This window comes from Mustela nivalis (genome assembly GCF_964662115.1).
Source record: "Mustela nivalis genome assembly, chromosome: 7".
NCBI classification, from domain to species: Eukaryota; Metazoa; Chordata; class Mammalia; order Carnivora; family Mustelidae; genus Mustela; species Mustela nivalis.
In genome coordinates this window covers 33,462,304-33,481,714 of record NC_139026.1, presented here as the reverse complement: position 1 = coordinate 33,481,714, position 19,411 = coordinate 33,462,304, and positions in this window count along the sequence as shown.

The following is a 19,411-nucleotide window of genomic DNA, read 5'->3' as shown; positions in this document are numbered from 1 at the left end:
ATATTTGATGACTTTGAGAGGGAATGCAAAGTCTTCTAATTAGCTATGAGTTCAAACTAGATAGGACATTGGACTTGTGATAGAACATAACAAAGCAATAAACAATGCAAGTAATGGGGCAGTCTGTCACTCACTGGTAAGTTACTCACATTGAGATAAACCACATCATTCAGTAAGTAGAAGTTCTGTTCTTAAAGGATCTTCATTATTTTATTTTCCACAGAAGGTATGTATGCATCAGAAAGAATTAGATTTACTTTGACAACATACAATGACATTGTGAAAGTCAGAGTTCCCTCTGCTTGTTCACTATTGACCCAAATAAATGAAACCCAGCAAGTCATGTCCTCCTTTTCCAGCATCTGAACAGATAAATAAACCTTTCACCCAATTGTTTATGTTCTACAAATGTGTGACAAGTCTTCCTCTCCCCCACTCAGTCATTCCTCATGAATTTGAGTCTCTTATTTATTTCAGGAAATGTCTTGAGCATCTAATTACACTTCAGAGAGATTAGTAGACAATCTCTCTACATTTGCTTGTATTATTGCTGACCCAGATTTATTCATTTAGTTTCCAAGTAAATTTCAGTCAATGTACTTGACTCAGCTGGTTTCCTGACTGATGACCGCTCACATTTCGCTTTGGATGTTGTATCTGCAGAGCAGTCTTTACCTGAATTAAGTAATCTAATAGCAGAAAACCTAATGTAAAAATATTAATATGAGCAGAAATTTTCCAGAGAAAGGATTTCTATAAGGAAGCTAAGGGTACAACAAAGCTAATACCTGTTGCAAAGGAAGTTGTATACAAATAGTGCATGTTACAGAGCCATTGTGGATGTTTCATAATTCCTGATTTTGAAATGCATAATTAAAAATTATATCCACTTTGACCCAAACAAATGTCTTTTATTATAAAATTAATTTATTTAACTTAGATTCTGATCTGACTTCTCATTCCTTGAAGAAATGGTTAAAAAAGCGACCTGCTCAATTTTTTTTCAGTCAAATACACTTAGTTAGAAAATAATAAACTCACTTTATAAACTATATTTAGATGAGCTCTAACTTTATTAAAAAACAAACTTCTTGGTCATTTCTGTAAGTAATCTTAGCCAAATAATAGTGACCCCCAAAAAGCATAAATCTGCTTACATCAGAAAACAATGTTATATTTAGAATATTGTTAGTGAAGTGTAATGGTGAAGGTACACATTTTGTGAAATTTTTCCATATCCAGAAATGAAAGTAAATGCAAACATTTTAAAATGTTTTATGAACGAATACTTTAGCATCAGAGGATATAAACTTTAAAAGTTATTGCTAAATATGTCACAGAATGCCTCAATGCAAAGTAGCTATTTTTGTAATGTTATGATAAAAATTTCACATTAACAACAACAAAAATAAGCAGTAACATTTATTGAATAGTTACAATTATCAGGCATTGTGTTCAGCTCACTTTACATGCATTATATTAATTGAATCTCATAATAACTCAATGGGACTGTTACTAATGCTCTCATCTTACAAATGAGAAAAATCATTCTTACTCATGGAAATGGTACACGGTATTTTGTTTAAAAAAATGTCAGGGGCACCTGGGTGGCTCAGTGGGTTACACCTTTGCCTTCAGCTCAGGTCATGATCCCAGCGTCCTGGGATCAAGTCCCACATTGGGCTCTCTGCTCAGCGGGGAGCCTGCTTCCCCCTCTCTCTCTGCCTGCCTCTCTGCCTACTTGTGATCTCTGTCAAATAAATAAATAAGATCTTTTTAAAAAAAGTCAAAAATTTCTTAGTCCATATTTAAAAATCTAATTTCTATTTTTGAGATCAATAAAATATACATCTATTGTGTAGCATGCTGTATACAGCTTGGGGTTTCAAAGGAAATAGTTTTTAATTACAGAATCCTAAAGCATTTAGGAGTTCAAGGTTAATTTTTGTTGTATAAGTGACACGTCAAAGTTTTTCATATTTTTCCAGAGGTGCTCCTTTCGTGTTCCAAGATGACTACTGATGCTTTTTCATCACCCACAAAAACTATTTTTTTAATTTTCTACTATTCTAAAACCTTCTGTAATCTGGAGCACATAAGTTTTATATAGCCTGATATAGTAGAAAAATGGAATGCCTTGGATACACAAATATCTAGTTTATTTACATTTCTTGAGAACATTTATTCTATTTTTTAAACATGGTAACTGCAAAAATATGCAGGAAACATACATATTCTAAGCCTCTGCAGAAGACAATAAAATGTAGATATATATATTTACTATAAAATAAGGTTTTAAAACAAGTTAATTTCTTTAGAAGGAGCATAGATTATTTTTCTTTTTAGTGAAGCAGTTTTGATCAGAGGCCAAAGGATCTTTTGTGTCTACAGTACAAGTATAAAAGGTAGATGCTTAGTGTTGAAGATGTACACTATGATGGGCCACCCAGATGCCCTTGAGGGAGTAAGGACTGGTGGCTTTAAGAACTTCCTCAGCTCAGGTGGCCTGGGTGCCTGGATAGCTCAGTCGCTAGGCTAAGCATCTGACCAGCTCAGGTGGTGATCTCAGGGCCTTAGAATCAGCCTCCTTGGGCTCCCTCCTCAGCAGGGAGTCTGCTTGTCCTTCTTCCTCTTCCCTTGCAAGCCCCTCCACTCTGCTCCTGTGTTCTCTCTCCAATAAATAAATGAAATCTAGAAAGAAAGGAGAAAGGAAGAAAGAAAGAGAGAGAGAGAAAGAAGGAAAGAAGGACTGACTATCGTCCGGAGTGCAAACATACACAAGGTCACACACCCCTACCAGTGCAAATTGCCTGTCCAGCGTGAGCTTGTCCAAGCCAGGACCCTCGACTCCACTGTGCAAAAAACTCTGAAGGACTTGCCCAGCCTTAGCTTCCTCTAAAACCTCCTCCAAGTTTATCTTCCTCCCTTTACCCACTGTTACTTTATCACTTCCTTTCACAAGGAAAACCTTGTTTGTAAACCTCTTGCATACTCATCTCTATCCCAGAACTGGCTTTCAGGTAACCCAGCCTGGAAAAATATTATTTGTTTTGTCTTTTGGTTTGCTTTGTTTTATTTGTTCCTCTGCAATCACTCCACCCAGAGACGCATTCAGAGGACATTAAAATAACAAACAGAAAGGAACAACCGAACTGATAACAAACTTCAGAATTAAATGGTCAGCTTAGTACCTGTCTGATAGTGTAAGTCTCAAAAACAGTGCAGCTCTTTGAGGCTGGTTCTGAAGGAAGTAGATGTGATGATGCAGCCCGGAGATGGAGAGAGTTTTAAAGGCACATGTCCTGGCAAATGCTTGGTCAGTTTTAAAAATAGGTGTCTTTCTTGTTTGTTTTCCGGCTTGCTAGCTGTTTTTTCCTTCCTTCCTTCCTTCCTTCCTTCCTTCCTTCCTTCCTTCCTTCCTTCCTTCCTTCCTTTCCTGACAATATTTGAATAATGAAAATAAGTATTGATAAATTTGGCATTTTCCAAAATGGAAATCGAAATATTCCTTACTGATATATGGAATTCTTTGGTTTAAAGGTGCCAGTGTATTTTTCTTTTTAATTTCTAATTCTGAAAACAAACTGCCAAAATCTTACAAACTATTTCAGTCACTGTAAATGGCACTAACCCCACATGATATGAAAATAATCATTTGGGGTCTAAAAGGTGTGTATATACAATCATTGTGTCTCTGCCCCTTAAATTCAGAAGTTTAAAAAACTCTTTGAGAGTAATTTCTCGTGAATCTGAGGTGTCGGGATTTTTTAGGTAAATGGATTTGAATTGAGAGCTTGTCTTTGCAAGATAGAAAGGGATTTAACTATCTCCACCTAATTTAGCCCGGATTCAGGTGGCAAGTTGGTAATTTAAGTAATAAATTTTTGTTGTAAATTAAGATCATAACCAGTCTCAAAAAAAAAAAAAAAAAAAAAGGCAATGAAAACCTGATACCTGTATTGAAAATGGCCAAACACTCTCGCCTTATAGAATCAAAGTTTCTGAAGCATTGCTTAAGTAAAAGCACACATAAAATATATCACAAAGTAATTAAATTGAATTACTTTGGCTTCACTTTTTGCTAACAGAGCAAAATTTCTTACCCTGCCTTATCCTAATATGAATTGAAGGAACAAAACACTTTATTACTATTCTCTATATTGTAAAATCAAAGATGGGTTGTTTTTAAAATCAAATCCATTTGATATTCCTTATAGTTCTTATAATAGTTCCCCAAAGGTCAGAGTTGATAAAAACTTCCTTAAGGAATGTACTCAAGCGCTGGCTTTTTTGTTCTTATTTAATTCCAATGAATCTTTACCTTTTTTCATGCTCTGTTTCATCCAGCCATAAATCCTCTTCATGCAGGGTAATACACCAATAAATCAGTTTAAGGAGGTTGGCCCAATTTCCTGATGAGTCTTCAGGGTAAATTCTCTAGGTATTTATGAAATGGTATGTAATACTGAAGAATTATTGGAAAACAATTTTAAGGTAATCATACAGTTCATATGAGGTAGAAAAACATTTTTTTAATAAATTTCGAGTGGAGAAATCTTTTAATTGGCTTCAGAAAAATATACTGCTTAATATTTTAGCTAATAAAATGTAACAATTGTAAACTTTTCTCAAAAATCGGTAAAACTAGTTAATAACAGACTGGTCTTTCTGAAAGTTTTTTGTTTTTTGTTTTGTTTGTTTGTTTGTTTTGGTATTTTGTTTTTTTTAACCAAAGAGACATCATCTTCTCTTTTTTCAAAAATTCTATTTAGTGCCAAACATTTAGTGTAAGAAAAAAAAAAAAAAAGGCCAGCCCTGGACATTATGACACAGGGAGGGTGGGCCCAAGAACCCAGAGGGTGTCCAGCAAGACCAGCCAAGAGAGTGTCCTTGGTCTCACACAAGATAGACATCAAACTCGAGTCAAGAGAAAGAGAAAGCAGAGTTCATTGAATAGCGTAAGTGACAGAGAGAATAAAGCAGGTGGAATGTCTAGAAGACTTGGAAAGGAAAGGAGAGTGAGTCTCATCACAGTTTGGGGTTAAGGGTTTACAGTGGCAAGAGATCCAGGGTACGGTAGGATCAAAGGCAAGTGACAGGTGAATAATAGGTATTATTTCATAAATCATCAAAGGTAAGGGGTATTGATGCCAGTGTTGGTTGAGGTTTGTTCAAAGCTAACGTCCTGAAACATGTTTGGATTCTGGTTCTTTGATGTTGTCGGGCATTTGGAAGCCAAGGACAAAACTCAGAAGATGATTAACTTCCTTGCTCCCACCTTGGAGTAGAAGCATAGCTTATTTGGTTTATCAGGATGCAAGGTGAAATATAGAACCTGAGTAGATAGAGCCTACCAGAAAAACGACAGAGATGGAACCTGTCTAAGAGTGTAATCCCTTTGGTTTCCCTATCTGAATTGGACCTGGGACAACAAATATGACACTCGCAGCTAAGCCTCCATAGTTTTACACATTTATCTGATGCTTAAGATTAACCCATGTTGTGTTTCCATTGGCTATAATCTCAAAAAATATTTACTTTTGGACAGTCACTGAGCGACCCACAAAATATCTCTTACTGGGTGACTGCTCCTTCTTTACTTACTCGGTCTTCATCCTCACTCTAGTCGGTGTGCTCGATAGATAAGACTTATGGACTTCCCAATCACAAAATTGCCCCCACTTTCTAATAACACCCGCCTGAGAGCACACCTTGACCACTGTTTTATTATTGCACCAATGACTCAAGCAGTACATGTTCTTTCGAACACCCTCTTATGCACTGTGGTTCATGGGGTGAGCATTCTCCCTCCCTGCAACCAGTAATAAACTCAATTTGTTTAACGATAAGAGTGTGCCTGGTGGGTTTTGGTTGAAGGGCACTAAATGAAAAAGTGCGTGGAATATTCATAAAGGACTAAAGGCCCCAAAGTAGGATCTTATAAGCAAACTTGCAGACAACCAGATCTTCAAATTAAATTTTAAATCTCAGTAGAACCTTTAAAGTTCCAAAATTAGGGTCTTGTGTGTTTGTTTTTGGCATGTCTTGTTTTTTTTTGTTTGTTTGTTCTGGCATGTCTTGTTTTTTGATCTAGGATGATTAAGTTCTGCTCTAATATATATCCTTTATTCCTTAGAGAAAAAAGATAATTCATTGTCTTGCATCTCTTCTTGTTTAAAGGCCTGTGTTATAGCTTCTCCATCTTCTTTTCTGTAATCCCAATTAAACCAATTATGGAAGCTTTCCTTGGGTAATCACTACCCAGTACTTTTATCACTGTAACAGATCTTTCACAATTTTCACACTCTGAGAGCAGACGCAAGAAAGTTAATCATTTTCTGAGTTTTGTCCTTGACCCCCAAATTTCAGTTATGCTATTGGTGTTAAAGACTGCCTGAAAAAAAACTGCAAATGTGAAAGGGGAAACTTAAATTATAATTCAGTTTTTTTTTAGATATGTATATTTAATTTATGCATAGATTTTGTATTTATATTAATAGGATAGTGTTAAGAATAGGGGGCAATCTTTTTTTTTTTTAAGATTTATTATTTATTTGAGTGAGAGAGAGAGAGAACATGCACATGAGAGGGGGAGGGGAAGAGGGAGAAGCAAGCTTCCCACTGAGCAGGGAGCCAGACGTGGGACTCGATCCCAGGACCTGAGCTGAAGGCAGATGCTTAAATGATTGAGCCACCCACGTGCCACAGTCTTTTGTTTTTAAATATACTGTTTTATCAAATTTAGATAGAGTTACTTAGATACAGAACAATAAAGTCATTTCATCATATATATATATATACAGATATATGTGTGTGTGTGTATATATATATATGAATATATATGTGAATTCTCAATCCCTGCCTCTTTTGTTTCTACAGAATGCCTCCTGACCAAATTTTGCTGACTATACACTGAGATGCTTAAGCTATTCAAACTCTATACTTAAGATTCTTTGGCAAGAAGAGATAGCTAGTTATTGTATATGTTAAAGTGGTCTTAGAGTTTCCATCCAAAAAGCCCTGGACCACCTTTTAAGAGCAGATATAAGGGTACCCTGTTATTGACTTTATTGTCTCCCTGGCATATTTTGGAGTTCCATCACAAGACTCAATATAGCACAACACAAATAAAACCCACCACTAGACTTCAAAAAGTTTAAGAAGCTTACAATTTCCACTTCTAATAGTCTTATATTAGAAAACAATCTGAAACTATCATACGATTTATGATGTACTATACAAAAATGGAGGGATTAAAAAGTCACTATAGGATAACAGTTAAGTAAAGACTACGTGTTAAGCAACTATTAGGCATGAAAAGTTACATATAAGATTTTCTACAGTCATAAGTATATAAAGTAAAGAAAAAAGCATAGAAAAAATGGAAGAAAACGCAGAAACATTTGCAAGTGTTATATTTTTCTCATCAAGCAACGGTGTAACATTTTCTTAACAGTTTTCTATATTTTATAAAATATCTATAGCCCATACATTTTATTTACTAGAATACAAGAAGAACCTAATTTTAAAACATAACAGTATAAAATGATTTTGTGTGTTTAAATATGAATTAATTGGGGCGTCTGGGTGGCCCCTTGGGTTAAAGCCTCTGCCTTCAGCTCAGGTCATGATCCCAGGGTCCTGGGCTCGAGCCCCACGTCAGGGTTTCTGCTCAGCGGGGAGCCTGCTTCCCCCTCTCTCTGCCTGCGTCTCTGCCTACTTGTGATCTCTGTCTGTCAAATAATAAAATAAAATCTTTTTTAAAAAAATAAATGAATATGAATTAATTAATAGTCTAAATTATTTTTTTACTTTTTAAATAATTAAACAAAATATAAGCATGGATATATAACCTAAAATATTTTTATTTCTTCATTTTTTTTAAAGATTGTATGTATTTATTTGTCAGAGAGGGAGAGCATAAGCAGGGGGAGCAGCAGGCAGAGGGAGAAGCAGACTCCCCACTGAGCAGGGAGCCTGATATGGGACTTGATCCCAAGACACCGGGATCATGACCTGAGCCAAAGGCAGACATTTAACCTGCTGAGCCACCCAGGTGTCCCTAACCTAAAATATTTTTAGTGCAGTCCTAAATATGACCAATTCACAACCAAAGTATAATTCAGCATCCAAGGTGAACCCTGTTAAACACATATATTCAATTGGGAATTACAATGTCTGGCTTCATTACTATTTCTGTATAATCTAACTATATGTTAAATTTTGTGAATTATTTCCATTTTATTTATAAAGCATTGATATTGGAGCTAAAAAAATTATATCTCACAGGGATCTTGTGCAGAAGTAATAGAACCTCATTCTGGCTCAAGTGAGGAAAAAAATAGTTTATTCAAAGGAATTTAGGTATGAGATAGAATCAGTAGGAAGCTCGTAGAAGAGGCTTGGGCAATGGCCAGCATCTATTTCGTTTAGGCAGCAGGACATTCTGGCAGAAGCACAGGACAGAGGCAGTCCAGGGAGATGCCGGCCACTGACACTACTGGGTTTATTGTGAGGCCACAGTATAACTTTGATCACTCCTGACTTCTACCTTCCTGGCTTTCCCCTCAAAGGATCTGACAGAGACAAAAGGGAACCATGTTCCCTACCAAGGTGTGTGACATTTTATTTTTTGTATTATCAAAACAGCTACTGATCTTATGCCTTAGCTGAATGAACCAGCATCTTCATGGTCATTCGAAGTAAAAAGTTGGAATTCAGCCTTAATTATTTACTCTTTCATCCCACTTATTCACTGCATTGCCAGATCTTACCATTTTAATTGTCTTTAACCTTGGCATCTTATTTGTATTCTGAATATCTCTGCCTTAATATGCATCCTCTTTTATTTTTTTAAGATTTTATTTATTTATTTGAGAGAGAGAGAGAGAGCACAAGCGGGGGGGGGGGGAGGCAGAGGGAGAGAGAAGAACAGAATAGGCTCCCCTCTGAATGAGGAGCCCCATCCCAGTCCCCTAGGATCATGACCTGAGTCGAAGGCTGATGCTTAACCACTAAGCCACCCAGGCACCAAATACCTGCTCTCTTTAAAACTTGCCAGGACTGTTGGAATAATAGCCTTAGTTTCTTTATGAAGGAGGTATTAAAATTACATAGCAACCTAAACCATTATTCAACTAACAATATAGTTCTCTCTCTCTCTCTCTCTATATATATATATATGAACTTTACATATATGCCTATATGAAAAAGCAATGGAAATAGAAGAAAAATATGGCAAAAACCAATGATTTATAGAATCAGTCTCAGAAATTGACAGATCAGAATGAAAACAATGCATAATAATATTAAAAAGGTAAGTAACTGAATCGATAAAATGGATTTCATAAGTACTGTATTGTTTTTCTATTGCAGTTGTAACACACTGTGGCAAAGTTAGTGGCTTATTAAACAGCACAAATTTAGTATCTTCTAGTACTATCGATTAGAAGTTTGTCACAGTTCTCACCTAGCTAAAATCACACTGTGAGTGAGGCTACATTACCTTCTGGAGACTATAAAGAGAATCTGTTTTCTCGCCTTTTCTAATTTCCAGAGGCTGCTCATAATCCGTGGGTCATTGCTCCCTCCTGCCATCTTCAAAGCCAGAAAAATCACATCTCTCAAATTTCAGTTGTCATATCTCTCCCTCTTTCTCTTTGACCACAGCCAAGAGAGTTTCTCTGCCTTTAAGGTCTCATATGTTTAGATTAGGCCCATCCACATAGTTTAGAATAATCTTCCCATTTCATGGTGTTTAGCCTTAATCACATTCCCTTTTCTATTGTAAAGTAACAGAGTGACAGATTATAGGGGTTAGGATATGGACATCTTTTGAATGCCATTATTCTGCCTTGTACAGATATAACTAAATTTTGAACAAGAGCAAGAATATACATTGTTTTCAAATCCATGTGAGAAGTCCATGAAAAATGACCATAAAGGCAATATTGACAAATATCAAGATACAGAAATAATACAGACCATTTCATCAGAATAAAATTAGATACAATAACAAGAATAGCTAAAAATATTTATAGATCTGGAAATTCATAAATCCCATAATAAAACACTATTCAGAGGAATTAAAAAATATTTTGAAATGGAAATTACAACCAAATGATAAATGCATACCACTGAGAACACAGTGCCTCAAAAGCTTGGAGGTAGAGCTAAAGTGACACTCAAATGAACAGAAATGCCTCATGTTCATAACCATCCAATAGGATATTTTTAAATAAAAATAATTATCCTCCCCAAATCTAGAAAAAGGATAACTAAAAAACCACAAATAAAAATATATTAGTAAATGTACAACTTGAAGAGAAAACCAAAATAGAGTTAATCAAGACAATGATCCATGGAAAGATTTATGAAGTTGATAATGCTTTTTTATGTTCACAGCTGATCAAGATGGGGGGAGAGAGAAACAGAGGTAATCTGGCTTCTTGTTTCCTCCATGACTTAATTTCCCACTATCTCTCCCTCTAACTTAGTCCCTATCGCCACCCATAACACTATCCGTTTGCCCCTGGAAAATTCCAGCTATGTTCTGTCTTGAGACATTACATCTGCTTTTCCTTTGCTTAGAAATCTTTTTCATCACATATCCACATAAATATCTTCAATATAGGTGTTTGTTACTTTTTTCCATGAAAATCTCTCTTAGTTACACTATTTAACATTGAAACCAACCCTCCTTACACTCCCTATTTTTCCTCCTTTGTTTTATTTTTTTCCTCCGTAATTTTTACTGTCTTCACAGATACACTATTGTTTATTATTCACTGACCTCCACTATTCTATAAAGTCATTGAAGCTAGTGATTTTATTTAGTTTCTTCATTGTACATACCTCAAGAACAGAAAAGTGATAATAAATACCTATAAATAGTTGTTTAATAAATATATGAATGAATAAAAGTAAAATGACTTTTAAAAATTAGTTATATAACATACAAAAGATAAAAAACTACCAAAAATTTACAACTTTGTAGAAACAGGAACTGAAATTTAGATGAAATTTGATTATCTTTGTGGAACTATAGGAATGGTATTTTCAGCAATTAGTACCTATAGACTATCATCATATAACATTACAGTGGATAGATTCAAAGAAAACAACTGATCTGAATATTTTAAGTAAAATATAAACTCATTCATGAAAAAAAATCACCTCTTTAACTGTATATTTTGGGGATGCCTGGGTGGCTCAGTGGGTTGAACATCCCTTGGCTTCAGCTCGGATCATGGTCTCAGGGCCATGGGATCAGGCCCCACACCAGGCTTTGCACTCTGTGTAGAGTCTGCTTGTCTCTCTTCCTCCCTTTCTGCTCTTCCCTCCCTCCCCCATGCTCTCTCTCAAATAAATAAAATCTTTTTAAAATATTGCATGTTTTTAAATTGTGCTTTGCTTGAGGGTGTTGTTTGGAATTTAATTTGTGCCATAGGGACCTAAAAGGTACAAGTGAAGAAAAAATTGTTAAAAGGTGGCATAAAGGTGCCTGGATGACAGTCCTTGGTTTCTCAGGTCATAATCTTGAAATCCTGGAAGGAGCCCTGCACACTCAGAGGGGAGTTTGCTTGAGGTTCTCTCTCTCCCTCTTCCTCTGCCCCGCCCCTGCTTGTGGATATGTGTGCACATGCTCTCTATCTAAAATAAATAATCTTTTTTTTTAAAAAGTCTGATGTCTTGACTTTCCTATACTACAAATAGTACAAGATAAGCATTACTTTTATAAGAATAAAGTATTTGTATAAGGCATCAAATCTGAATTTATAATGATTCAATCAATGAACTAACGTATGGAGTCCCATTTTTTTGGGGCGGGGGAGGTTTCTTCTTATACATGGACTTTTCTCTCTATATCCATTACATTTGTCACTCTATGGAGTAGTCACTGCTTTACTATTCGCCAGCTATCCCTTTTTTTCTAAAAGCATCCAGATTTTCCTTTAGGGAACTAGCCTTCTTCAGTTTTATTTATCTTTGTGATTTGGGTAATATTTAACTCACACCAAGCTCCATTGTTTGGCCCTCAGTGGCATGATCCAATCAACATAATCTTGTCCTCTTGCTGAAGGTTTGGTTTAGGAATAGGTAATAGCTAAGAGCTAGCATTCTCTGGCCAAATTCAGGGGTTTAGGTGATGATGATCAAAGTTGTTACTCTCCCTCATCCTTATTGTGAACTGGAGAACGTGTAACCCTGGTTGGTAGCGTCAGCCATTCTCTGCCTGCGCTAAGAAAGCCTGGGGTATAAGCCAACCCAGAGAAGAGGGAATTGTTGAAGGAGTCACAGAAAAATGGAGCTGGAGTCCTGCTTGGGTCAGATCTGTCCCAGACTTACCTCTGGGCTTTTCAGCTGTATAAACCAACTGATCTTTTCCATTTAAAAGCATGATTGAGCTGTTCTTTATTTAGTAAGAGACAATTAATTGTTGGTGCACAAGTGCGCATGTATATGTGTGTTTTATAGGTCAGATTTGGACTCTGGGAAAACAAAGCTTGTTCTCTATTTTGTTGTTTAATATTGAGAGATATTTTTGCCATACATAACTTTTTCCTCCCCTCTAGTACAGCCGAAAACTGCTATTCTTTACATAAAATTAAAATACTCAGCAGTTTCACTTCTCCAACCTGTCATTTTGTTCTCTGACCATAAAATAAGTTAGATATGAATATGTAGACACTTATTCAGTGCATTATTACAGATTGAGATAATTTGGCTCTGTAATTACAATGTTTCTCTTTAGAAAAAAATGGAATCAGAGCACTAATACTGCAATTTGTACATTGATCCCTTTATATCATTCTGTCAGACTCCTGGCCTTCAAAGGTTTCCTGAGTCTATTATAAAATAGCATAATTCATCCATTTTGCTATCTGCACCATTTGCAAGAATTTTCTCATTAATTACTTTCAATTTCAACCATTATGCCCTAATCCAAAACCATGTCCTTTTCTTCAACACTTTGCCATGATGTTTTAAACTCTTTCTCAGGGAAAAAATAATAATCCCAGATCTTTGTGAAGACATGATGAACTATTTCCATGAAGGCTCATTTAGAAAAACAACAAAGTGCTCTTATTTGAAACAAGGGAATAATCAGTTCATATGAAAAAAGAAGTGACCTATGCCTACCCAAACTCAAATGAACCTTTCCTATGGTTCAAAATTTGGTTAGCTTATTTCTATTTGTTTTCTTTTTCATTTTCATGCTTCTATGCATTTCCAGCCGGACCGACTCTGGAAGGAGCAATATATTACAAGAGACTTTGTTCTCATATTTCCAATCTGATTTCAACCTCTATGAGAAAGGTTAGGATAATCACAAGAATGTTGAGTTTCTTATCTGGATCCCATCTTTAAACCTTGAAAGGCTTACCCATCACTAGTTCTTAATTTCCAGTGTTTCCTTCTGGGCTAGAATATTTGTTATGATTAATGTACCTCTGATCTTTCCCTCGGTCTCTGTCTTATTTTCTTTCTTCCTCTGTCTTCCAAAGATAAAATCTCTCCAGTTTTTCTCTCACATTGATTTGTTTATTTTCAGTTCTTTCATCTTTGAAAGGTTAACTTGGAAATCATGGCTAGAGAAACACTGCAAAGTCTACTAGGAAAATATATTAGAGATTTAGCTAATTTTCTGAAATTTCTCTTAAAAAAAGTACCAGTCCAACATTCAGTTATTTGTATAGATTTCACAGTTAAGGTAGTATTGAACACATATTTGTCACTATTGGGTAGTTAATAGTCATTGGCTTTATTGTACAGTGGGTATAAATAAAAAGTTTTAAACTAACTCTCATACAAATATTTTCTTACTTAAAATGAAATAACTAAAAACATTATTTTCAAAATATGGTATTTTATTAGAGCAAGAAATTGAAGCCATTATTGGCGTCATTTCAATTTCTCTGATCTGTGAACACAAAAATAAGAAGGAAGATAGCCAGAGACATTCAAATGCTAGGAATTTAATTTACTATTTTACCAGACAATCTGAGATTTGGGGAAAAGGGCTACATGGGAACGAGCAAAGAGGATATCAGATAAATAAAAGTAACTCCTAGTTACTCTCCATAATACTTTTACTCCCAATAGCCTTGTTTTCTAATGACAGTGATTATCAGCGTTTCATTGAATGAGTTCTAGTCTAGATCACTATTATTAGAGATATTTTAGAATGCATAACAAAACCTGGAAAACTATTATGTAGGCTTTTTATTTATCTAATCTCAATCTCAAAAGTAGTTCCTTTAAGGCACTATCCCAAGTGCAAGTTTGACAGCCTGGCCATAGAAGTGGTTCAGTTTATGGGGTAAGAATTAAAAATTCAAAAAGATTCAAATCTCCAGCTCATCTTAGCCTTCTAGATTTGGCAAATAAATCAACTCCTAAGCCTTTGTTTTCTGATCAGGGTAATGGGAAAAAATAGTATCTACCTTATACAATTATTTTGAGAATTAAACTCTAATACAAGTAAAGTTTTATTAAAAAGAATAACTAAAATAGGTATTATTTCTAAAATATTTAATAGGGAGCATCTGGCCAGTTCAGATGGTAGAGATGAGACTTGATCTTGGGTTTGTGAGTTCAAGCCCCATTGTGGGTATAGAGATTACTTAAAAAAAATTAAATCTTTAAAAAGTAACAGTATTCAAAAAATATTAGCCAGTACTGGGAGTAGTATTATAAATTACCTGTTCATTTTCCTTTCCTTAAATTGAATATTAAGCTATTTCTGTGAAATTATTGATCTACAAAGTATATATTACCAAAAAAAGTATTACAATCCTGAAGGTTATATTTATTAACTGTAATTGGCTTTCTAAGGAGAGGCATTTTATTTTATTTTTTTTCCTAATGAGAGACATTTCAGAATGCTTTGTATTTAAATATGTAGGTTCTCCTTCTCCCTACATATACACATTATTGCAGAGAAATATATAAAGTGAGAAATCATGAGAAAAACAATGAGACTCTAGTAGGTTGGACTTTGAAGTCAGAAACACCTGAATCCAGAATAGAACTTTTCTACTTTTAAACTGATGACTTGATGCAAATTCCAATTTCTTGTATCTCCAGTTTTCTCAACTGTAAAACAAAGATAATGATGCCTATGTCACTGAGCAGCTTTGAAAATTAAAGAAGATGCTTAGCAGAGCTCTTCAAAGAGAATAGCAGTCACTGGGACTAACAATAATAATTAGCATTACCACGTTATTAATAAGAACATGCTTTCTAAGTGTTTTTCAGTCAAAAGATTGATCCAGTAAGAAACTATAGCCCGCTGAAATTTGTGAAATTGACCTTTTAAAAATCTATAGGTCTCTATAGGCTAAAGGATGCTGAGCTAACATTTTGTCATACCATCATATTGGAAAGCTTAAATGCACATTTTTCGTATGTATTAAATAATGGGAGAAACTAATTTTAAACACATGAAGCACTTTGATGCAACGTCCCCCCCCACTCCCTGCCCAAACCAATTCCATGAGGACTTTTTAAACTCCCTTAAGGTTATTGTCAATATGATACTGTTTATTTCAACCTATGGAGCTGCTCTCTCTCCTTGTTCCTTCCCTGGCCACATTTAACCAGTTTTAACTGGTGTCAACTCTTTGTGACCTCTAGCGAGGCAAATGGCTGAAGCGTCTGGCAGGTTCATTTGCACAGTAATGAGTTCTGTCTACTAGTCTGCTAGAGACTGATGGGGAGAAGGAGATTACCTTCCACCACTGCCTATTAAATGTGATTGACATGCCTGTATGATATCTGTCTTCCTTAACAGCCCTCTCGTCCTCTAAAAACTGTTTGTGAGCAAAAAGAATAGTTACTTAAATGAGGTCTGAAGCATTGTTCTCCTGCCACTTGTGTTTGTTTCAATTGCTATGGTGTAAAATGACGGTTTTTTTTTTTAAACAAAGAAAAATTGTATGATATTGTGAATAACTGGTAAGAGAAGGAAACATTTCATTATTTTTTTTTAATTGGGAAAAAATACTATAGCAAGTCTCCTGCAGCACAAGGATTATTTAAAAAAAAAAAAAAAGTAAAAAATATTTCCTCAACTCATTTTAAGCTTTTTTAATAACATCTTTAATTGTGCTATTTCATTTGATATTTTCAAACACTGACATTTATTATAGCTTTTATATCTACATTTATTCTCTAATCTTCTGTTTTATTTTTTATTCCGTTCATATCCTGTTTTAATATAACTTTTGCTTTATGGTGTAATTGCTATAAACATCTTCTTAAAAATGTCTCTTAATAGCTCAATAACACATAAAATTGCAACAACTCACATAATGACTCTAATTTTATACCTCTATAAGAATGCACTTACCAGAAAACATTCCAAAAACCTCAACATAAAAGGGATATTTTAATTCTTATAAAAATTACCTTTTCCTATTACACTTTACCTACAGCATTTTAGGCAATCAAATCATATACATTTTATTTTAAGGTCCTATTGCAAGAGTCATTTTTAAACAAAATGAAAGGCCAAATTCTATTTAATTGCAGGAAATCAGGGGCAAGTCCTGTTGAAATTCTCTTCAATTGTGAAATGTGACAAGTATTTTCCATTGTTAAAGATTTAAATTTATTCCTGCTTATGTTTTATGATCTATATTTCATGTCAAATTTTAGCATGGTTTAATTTTTAAATATACCCAATCACAACATTATTAATGCTAAGATCTGATGAATTAATAGCTTAAATACTTGCTCACCAACTTTGAACTACAAGCATTGGCTCTCTGTATAATCATAGTTCCCTATAATGCAATCAGGATATAGCCATATGGTTATCATGAAGCTGTCTGTTGGTTCAAGTTGTGGATATAGCTCAGACTGAAGCTACTTGAGACCTGAAATCCATCTCACCATAACCTAGAAGTTCTGAATGTGTTGGTTTAAATTAAGTGCTTGACTAGAGCAATGTAGCCATGCAAGTGAGAATAGAGGAGAAATGTATTTACATTTGATCTACATTCACTTGCCTCAAAAAGGAGAGCAAGGGGCAGGCAGCTGCAGAAGGAAAAAGCAAATGCTGCTGTTTGGATTCAGTAAACAACTGTGCCACATCAATAGTTTATAATATACTATTCTACAGTTTTGCTGTTGCAGAACTGTAAGCAGTAAAGAATAGTAGATGTCTTCTTCCATCAACTCTAGCAAAACATTTGTTCTTTATATTCTCTATATAAAAATAAAATCCTGCTTCTACCTTGATGATTGCCTTACTCTAAAGTATGGAGAAAGAACTATTGGGGACCCTTCTGGTATTAGTATTATAATTTAATTTAACTCAGGGCACAGCAGGAAATTGATTAATAGCTACAAAATGCACACGTGACTTAAAAGCATGAAAAGCAATTACTTCACCAATTACAGAAAGTCCAAAACAATTGTGATTGACAGAGCACAAGAAATACATTAGAATTGAAAATGTTGATCTTGAAAAAAAAAAAAGGAAACCCTATAATCTCTTGATTTTATTTATAAAAACACACATAAAAAGAGCCACATATACTTTTTTTTTTCTGTATAACAACCTATTAAAATGAAATAATAAAATCAAGATTCATAAGTATTATTTATTTATTTATTTATTTATTTAAGGGAGAGTGAGAAACAGTATGAGAGGGGAGAGGGTCAGAGAGAGAAAGCAGGCTCCCCACTAAGCCAGGAGCCTGATGCAGGACTCGATTTCAGGACTCTGGGATCATGATCTGAGCAAAGGCAGTCACTTAATCAATTAAGCTACCCAGGTGCCCCAGAATTTATAATTCTGAAATAATTTTAGATTTGTGATGTTTTAGCCACACCAGAATGACCATATTAAGGTTGAAACATATCAATATTTTTAAAGTATTCTAAGTTTTCTAATAAGAAGCATTCAATGTACAACAGAGCAAACAATTACATGCTTTAAAAAAGCTAGAATTTTTTTTAATACCAGAAATAAGGAAAAGAGAATTCACTTCTAGTTTTATATGTTCCAAAAGTTTCGGGTATTATTTAATTTGAAAAGTGGAAAAGCAACCTATAGAATTTTATAATAAAACATATAATATTATATAAATTTCATATTATTGAAATTATATATGTATATTTTATATTATATATGCATATTCTATATTATATTGTAATAATATATTTTTGTTCCAGATAGCTAATAGTAAAAACTAGATAGTCTTAAAGCTTACAAAGTTGTTTACTTACTTTTTCCAAATATCCATTATTTTGACACACTCGTTTATTTAATAGCTCAAAAGGCCATACATAAAACCAATTTTTTTCACTTCTTTATTTACGCAGTACATTTTTTGAGGGCCATATGTTTATCACTGAGCACTACATATAGTCACACTAAGTGTTCATCAAATATATTTAGAAAGATTGAATATTGAACACCAGCATTGTCTTGAAGATGGTGTTAATCATTGGGCCTTGGTTATTTCTGATCTGCATGATAATTTATTTGATATATAGATATTTGTCAAGAAATATAGTTAAATATTTCAGATATTTTGTCTTCCAATTCAAACTTCACTTTTTGAAATGCAGATATAAATGGCATTTAAAATAAGCTCTTTTCAGTCTATATTGGCATTGAAAATAATAAGCTCTTTTCAGTCTATATTAAAACTTTCAGAATCTTTGAGTAACATACTATCCCTTATTCTGAGTCCTTACTCAGAAAAAAATCTAAAAATTAAGAAAAGAAATAAACCAGATTTCTCTGTAAATTTATCCATGTGGAAAAACTCTATATGTTTATTAATTTCTGAGATTTCTTGTCCCTGTGACAATGACTTCTGCACTTGATCTTAGCCAAAACGCCAGTGACAATGACTTTTGATCATGCATTAGCTTTCTTATGAGTTGAATATATTATATTCATTAATATGAATATATTATTATATTCAATAATATGAAGAATAATAGTTGTCATGTATACAAGATTTGAAAAAAAGTAAATGACTTCCACTTCCTAACCACCTAGCCACTTTGACATATTATTTTTAGCGTGTACCCACTAATACTGTAGTTAGTTTGCCCTCCAAAAAGTCCATGAATTGTTCTATAGAATGTTGATCTCATTAATCAAACACCCTTTAAACACCCTTTCAGAATCCATAGATAACATATTACCTAGGATACAAACAACAACAACAAAAAAACCAACCTTTGTTTAAGGATAATATACTTAGTCATGTGAACTGGCTGATATAAATTAGTTATTGTAGATCATCACTAATTGTTAAGAAAAGAGATAAAGCAGATTTTAAAAAGAGTTTGATGAAACTGAAGAAATCTTTGAATATTAACCAAAACTGCTAAAATTAATGCCAAAATATTTTAAAAATAAAAACAATGATTACCTATGGCT